This window comes from Halichoerus grypus, chromosome 12 (assembly GCF_964656455.1).
Source record: "Halichoerus grypus chromosome 12, mHalGry1.hap1.1, whole genome shotgun sequence".
NCBI classification, from domain to species: Eukaryota; Metazoa; Chordata; class Mammalia; order Carnivora; family Phocidae; genus Halichoerus; species Halichoerus grypus.
In genome coordinates, this window is record NC_135723.1 from 60,954,589 (window position 1) to 60,962,560 (window position 7,972).

A 7,972-nucleotide genomic window follows, 5' to 3' on the forward strand; every position below is an offset into this window, starting at 1 on the left:
CCTTTATTTTAGAGTCCAGAACACTTAGTCCCAAAAGGCGTAAGGGATTTAACGAAGGTCATTTGGCCGGTAAGGGGCAGAGCCAAGAGCAGAACACAGGATGCAGAACTGATGTCTGGGGCTCTTTTGGGGCACAACATGATAATGCGTCTTTCACCTGATAGTCCACTAGCTTAGGCTCAGCTAAATACTTTTTTTGTGGAATCCATTGTACTGAATACCAAGAGTTGCTCTACCTGGCCTACCAACAAGGAAGGTGAGGCCATCGATTGTGGTTACCAAGGCCATTGCTTGTAATTGAGAAGTAAAATCAGATGTCGTGTAGCAAGCACGTCTCAGTTAGAATCCAGCTGCAAGAAGTAGAGACCACCCTAGGGATTTTATGCAGAACGTTATTTAATATTATGCAGAACGTTATTTAATACAAGGAATCAGGTGCTTCAGAAATTGGTGGAAGGAACAGAAGACTGCTGTAGGCTAGATCTCCAAGAATGATGCCCAGAACCATGTGGAACTGACCCACCAGGGAAGCTTTCACATCTGTCCCAACCAGGAAGGTGGAAAATCAAGAGGCTGCCACTGGAACTACTGGGTCCAAGAAAATGTCAGCATGGAGAAGATCCAGAATCAAGTAGCTGGTATCCAGAAGTTACTGGTACTCTCACCATACACAGATCTGGAGATTGGACACTGGACATAGGTTATGACTCAGTAATCCCACCTATCCTTTTCCAGCCCAGAGAAACAGCTGCACACGTGCACAAGGGGGTATGTATGAGGATTTGATTTCAGATCATGTGTAACAGTGCAATACTTAGAAGTACAATCATATTCATCACCAGGATAATGACTGAATAAGCTATGGAAAAACCTTCCTAGAGAATTAAACATAAAAGTTAAAAAAAAAAAAAAAGATAGGATGATCTGTACTGTCATTGAAGGATCTTGAGGACATACTGTAGAAAGTTTTCTGGGTGCATAATTTAGCTGCTGGAATGATTGAGAGATAATCCCATATGAACAAGAAATGGTCTGCACCAAATTTCTAGGCTTTTGAACCCCTCAGACAGTTGAAGGGTATAAAAAGAGGTCAGAGTGATGAGAAAGGGGATTCCAGAGATGTCTTCAGGAAAGATTTCCAGGAGAGGGGAGAATTCCTGTTACCTTCTATTCAGGTCTAATGAGAGGGGCTCTGAGGGAAAACCTGGTAAAGTTGAGGAGGGGACAGCATGGAGGGGGCCAGACTCCTCCCCAGGAAATCTAAAGGGTGGACAATGGCTGGCTTAGTGCTTTGTGTGGGAGCCAGAGAGCACCACTGTGCTGAGAAAGGCCGCCTCTCCCAGCACGCAAGAGGTAGAGGATGGGTAAGGTCTTCTTTGGGCCAGGGCAGCCATGCAGGCCTGACACCCACAGTTAGGTGGCCTCCTAGGAACCACAGCTGGAGCAGGCATCCCAGGGGATCGAACACATTTGCAGCAGAAGGGGAGCATCCCCAGGTTGAGGGTTAGGACTTCAACATATTTGGGGGTGGGGGTGGGGCAGAATTTAAACTACAACACAAGGAAATTGACTAAAGCCATGAATAATCTGTTTTAGATCAACCAGGGAAAGAGCCCAAGATGTCCCAGCAGGTGAAAGCTGTCTAACCCTTCCCCCCATTCTCACTTCCTCTCTTCTGCCTTGGCCTTGGGAGGCAACAGCTAACAGTTAACTAACAGTGGGTAGGGGAGGAAGTGGGCAGCAAGGAGAAGGACACATCTTTCCCCAAAAGCAGACAGTCACTACCTAAGTACAAGCTCTAGTGGGGAAAAGAGGTCCTATCTTTGAATGAAGATTAAAGTGTTGATTGATATCTTGGACTGAACATTTTTTTGAAACTTACTATTATGGAAACTCAAGCATATGAAAAGTAGAGAGAATACAATAATGAATTCCCTATGTACCCATTGCCCAAATTCAATGAATATCAACTCAAGGCCAGTATTTTTTTTTTAATCTACACCTTCCCAAGCTCCCCCTTCCCCAGATTATTTTAAAGCAATTCCCAGATGTTGTAGAATTCCATCCAGAGATATTTCAACATGTATCTCTGGAAAATAAAAACTTTTCTTAAAAATAAAACATAACCACCATATCATTATCATATTCTCAAAATTTAAAAAGAATCCCTTAATATCAATTATTTACTAAATGTTCAGCTTTCTCCAGTTGTTGTATAAAAATTTTCACATACTTTCTTTATTCACCTGAGTAGCCAAAAAAGATCCATACATTTCAATGAGTTGCTATTTCTTCTAAGTCACTTTTAATCTATAGGTTTCACTCTCCTCCCTGCCTTCTTTTTTCCTTACAATTTTTTGTAAAGTAACTGGGTCTTTGTCCTACAGCATTTCCTCTGGCCTGATTTTTGCTGCTCACATCCCCATGGTGTTTTTTACCATGTTCTTCTGGCTCCTGTATTTTCTGTAAATTGGAAGTTGGATTTAGAGCTGTGGTTCTCAAAGGTAGCCCATGGGGATCATCCGGGAGATTTTAAAAATCCTGAAGCCCAAGAGAGTTCCAAGTCAACTACATCAAAAACTCTGGAGGTGAAACAGAGACACTGGATTTTTAAAAACTTCTCAGATGATCCCACTATGCAGCCAATACTGAAAATCACTTCTCTAGAGTTCTACTCATATTTAGCTTCAATATTTCCACTCTTTGACAGGAGATGTTTGTTGTATACTTTACACTGGATATTTGAAACTTCCAAAGTGACCTTTTATTTTACAACACCGTGAATGTAGAAGTGTCTATGACCTCGGACTGATCAGAAGAGTCTTGAGAACGGCCCTGTTTTTCATCAGGCAGCAAGCGATGATTACCCCCACTGAACAAATTCTAAAGGGACAACAGGAGGAAAAATAAAGGATGTTGGATCATGTCACAAATTGTCCTTGAGGAATGAGCCAGTCACATGTAACTGGATAAGAAGATATCTAGGAGAGCACACACAAAACTCATAGCCAAGGTTACCTCTGGGAAGTGACTGAATTTGGTGTGGCAGCAGAGTGTTTGTGTATGTGTCCATGACAGATTTTAGTCTTATCCCCAACATTTAAATTTTAGATTGAAAATAAAATCATGTGTTAATTGTGTAAGCCAAGTTCATGAAAAGGGAAATGATAGTGAATTTTTTAACATTAAAATTTCATACTTTTCCATTATAAAAGTATTATATTTCCACTAGAGAAAAATTTTTAAATAAAGGAAGGAGAAAAGTAAACTATAAACTATAACTTCCCCACTCAGACTTATTTTTATGTATTTTCAAAATTAGTTTGTTATGGACAAAATGTCTTCCCTTGATTTTTAAACTTTGTCCCACTGGCCTGGACATAGCCACCAGATGCCCATCTATTAATGTTTTTTTCTGCTTGAAAAATTTCATATTTTTTAAATTATAAATAAATTACATATTATAATAATTTATATTTATCCTAAGCACTCTATCAGCTATTGTTCTCACAAAAACTTGATAATGTGAATTCTTTTATTGTTCTCATTTTAGAGATGATAAGGGGTTTAGAGGAAATAAAAACTTTCCCAAACATGTGGTGATGTCTAATCTTTTCTTAGCTAAGAGGCTGGGATGAAGCTGGCTAAGAGAGTGTCTCCTCTGTGAAGTTGCAAATATTTCAAAATCAAGAAATCCCTACAAAGTCCTCAATTAAGCAGTGAGCCAACGGTGATAAATCAGAGAAATGGGAGAGCTCAGAAACTGATCTGGAAGCCACAGAACAGAGCCAGGGAATCTGCAAACTATAGAGATACAGGCAGGGATGAATGCATGGAAGGGGTGGACGTTTCCAGGCTGACACCTGGGGGAGTGATGCACTCATGTCTATATTTAGTTTGCTGAGATGGGTCAGGTATGGGAGGGCAGTCAGGATCTGGGACCAACCCGGTTCATGTACAGCTTAGTACAGAATGTCAAGCCAATGCATCCTTGATTTTCTTGAGTCACTGATGCCACAGAGTTGTAGGGCATTGACTGGTCTGCTCTCGCCACCCCACCCCCTGACTACTGTCCCCAGAAATAGCCAGCACAGTTGGTTGTAAAGGTCAACACCTTTACTTTTCCTGGGTGCTCTGGAACAAATAAAGCCATTTCCTCCTGCCACTGTAAAGAGTTGTTCTTGATCGGGTAGTCATGGCCCCTGACCTACGGATTTGTGAATCTAAGGAGGGATTTATTTTATTTAGCTGAGTTTGGAAGAAATGCTCCTAATTGCATATTACGTCATTATCCCATGTCTCTGTTTCTCAATTATATTTGTATTACAATTAACCACTGAAAAAATAAAGTCAAATTGAAAGATGTAGCAACATGGCTTTCTACAACACAGAAAAAAATCTTTAAGATATTTGAAGAGACAAATGTGTTATTTATTCAACTATAGTTTTGTTTTTTTAATGTGATTTTTTTTTTTTTTGTAATAGACAACAGCCAGACAACCTCAAGAGCCTTTTTAACGTGTTTTTCTTGGTATTGACAGAAAAATCTATTTTGTGCAAGTGGCAGCAGAGGGCGCTCTTCCTACAGATTCGTTTCTATCAGACCTTTTCTCCCTAAAGGAAAACTGTTAAAAATGTCTGTATGTTAATGTTTATGGCTCCTCCTAAATATAACACATATAATTTTATTTATATGTATATGTATAATATCTGTTTATGTGTTTATATAAATATATATTTATAAATACATTTTAATATGTAAATCAATGTATTTGTATATTTCAATTATGTATATATATGTTTAGGAAGAGCCATAAAAGTAACATACACAAATACAGATGGATAAATAGATTACTTTTATGGTTTCTCCCCATCCATTAATACTAAAACCACATGTGATTATGTTCCCTTAAGTAATTACCACTTTTTTTTTCCTTAAGCATGTTAACTTCCCGTTTCACATTGGAACTCAATCTTGAGCACAGAAAATTGGGACTTTGGGGTACTGCCCTCTCATCCTCCAGTTTATGTACTTTTTCTTAGGGTCCTCTCCGGAGAAGCAGAAGCTGTTTTGGGAGCACGTCCAAAGAAAAAGGAGGCACGTTTAGTTTCTCTTGTGATGGCTTTGGTTATGCTCTGCTGTGACTGGGCTGCAAACTGTTCCAACACTCCTTCCTTCCTTTCTCTTTTGTCTCCCCTCTTCTCCCATATCCCGGCTCCTCCAAGCCTTTCTTCACGATTACATGCTTCTATCATTGTCCTCCATCTCCAAAGCCATAGGCATCACTGTCTGAGCTACCCACTGGTAGCCAGTCTCCCGGGTGGCCCCAGTGATCCCTGCCTACTTCGTATGTGTAACCTTAGTGCCCTCGGGCATCCCGCAGGGCTGACCTTCGTACCCGCTAGGATACTGTGGGAATGCTGGTGTGGGACTTGCACAGCTAAGGTCACAGAAGACACGTGGCTTCCACCTCGCCGTGTCTTGGATCATTGAGCCAGCTGCCATGCTCTGAGAGGCTCAGGTAGTCCCATGGAGGGTCCTTGTTTCAAGGAACTGAGCTCTCCTGCCAACAGCCTGCAGGGGTTTAGCCACGGGGGCGAGCCACCTTGGAAAACAAATCCTCCAGCCCTAATAAAGCCTTCAGAAGATGCAACCCTGGTGGCCACTTGACTACAGCCTCATCAGAAACCCTGGGCCAAAACCACCTAAGTCACTTCCGAATTCCTGTCCCATGGGAAATGTGAGATCATAAATGTGTATTGTTTTAAGATGCTAAATTGGGGGTAATTTGTTATGCAGCCATAGAAACGAATACTCTCCTTGTGCCTGATGACATGTTCAGCACTCCTGGCTTGTGATTTCACATACTGGTGGTGTATGCTCTGCAAAGGCTCATCACTGATTTCAGGATAAAAATCCAAATCCCTGACACGGCCCGAGATTGAAAGAGGACTTCAACCACCTCCAATTTGCCCTCAGTCTGTACTTTCGAACTGATTAAATTCTTCTTTCCAGCTTATCTCTTAACTTGGGCAAAAGACCCTTCAGGCAAAGCATCTCTTGAGGAGAATGGAAACTGCCCCCTCAAGGAATAAGGGCTGCCCTGAGCCAGCAAGACCCCAAGACAGCGATCGGCCCGACCCTTACGCCCACCTGCATGTACCCAAGAACATTTGTCCCACATTTTCCTTATACAAACCTGGAAATACTTTCAGCACTTTGGAGACAGTCTTTAAGATGCTAATCCGCTGTCTGCCCATGTCAACCTCACTGAAATTAATTCCTTTTTGGTTTCACCACCACTCATTTCTCTGCCTTTGGATTTTGTCAGCAGTGAGTGACTGAACCTGGTCTGTCTGGGACCCCAGGGCCAGGTGCTCTTACATCCCTGTGCCCTGGCTACAAGATCTTCTACGATCTGGTTCCTGCATGCCTCCCAGCCTCACCCTCTCTTCCTTCCCTCCCCCCCAGGGCCCGCTACACAGAAATACCTTCATCTCCCTACATGTGGATGGATACCATTGACAGATAAAATACAGATTGCCCAGCTAAATTTGAATTTTAGATGAACAACAAATGATTTTTCTTGTTCTACCCTATTTGGGACATACTTATACTAAAAATATTGCATGGCACATACTTATTCTAAAGGGTTCTTCACTGTTTATCTGAAATTCAAATTAAATGGGTGGGGCATTCTGTATTTTTAGTTGCTAAATCTGGCAACCCTACAGATGTGAAATGCTTTCTCTGAGCTCCTGCCTGGATCACTGCACCTCCCTCTAACTTGCTGTCCTGCAAGACTCTCAGCCCAGACATCCATGCCTCTAGAAAGCCTATGCTGACTGCCTCCACCATGCACACACCCAGAATGGGTTAGATGTGCCTGCTGCACATTTCAGGTCAAGAAGCAGCTTTGCTTCTGGATGGCTGCCCCAGGAGAAACCATGGTGCCCTCCAGGAAATGATGCACGCTCACTCTCAGGCTCTGCAGCCATGGATGTTTTATAAGATTTCTCCAAATGAATCCAGTGGGCAGCCAGAGTTAAGAGTTAACCAATCTCCTGAGGGACATTCTTAATGGATAGATTAAGCTTTAAAAAGAAATTCCTAAGACTCTCATATCAGAAATCTACCTGAATTAGTGTTTGCTCCTCCCTCTCCAAGGAACAATGTGCACAAATTGGAGGTGAGGACAGCTCATGGAAGGTTTCAGAAATTTTTGTTATTCATCTACGATGCCTGCATTATAAGATTGGTTCACTTTAATGTAGAAGTAAGTGTTTCCCTCAGGCCTTAGGGAAAGACTTTCCCTAGGTGCCTGCCCTGCATTTGCATGAACCCGAGAGTGAGCGCCTCCTTCAATTTTGCCCCTGAGGCATCACCCTTGACTTATCCAAGTCTTGACTCTGGGAGAAGTTCTTAGCATACTCTGTAATGTGTAAGACAAGTAGGAAAAAAATAAAGTGGCTCACGCCAATGTATAATAATAATAATAATAATCTACATTTATACTGCACTTGTACCTGTTCTAGTTGTTTATTTACAAGCAATAGAAACCAACTGTGGTTAAGAAAATAAATATTTGGGGGCGCCTGGGTGGCTCAGTCGTTAAGCGTCTGCTTTCAGCTCAGGTCATGATCCCAGGGTCCTGGGATCAAGCCCCGCATCGGGCTCCCTGCTCAGCAGGAAGCCTGCTTCTCCCTCTCCCTCTCCCCTTGCTTGTGTCCCTGCTCTTGCTAACTCTGTCTCTGTCAAATAAATAGATAAAATCTTTAAAAAAGAAAAGAAAAGGAAAATTTGAAAACATGTGGAGTGGGTCACAGAATCCAAGGAAAAGCAGTGGCCTCAGAAAGAAAGAAACCAGGGTGCCTATAAGGATCAAGGATGCAGAAACTCTTCAGGAGACTACCTTAGACATGTTAGCTTCTACCATGTGACATCCTGTGATCCTTCTCTCAAGATTCAAAT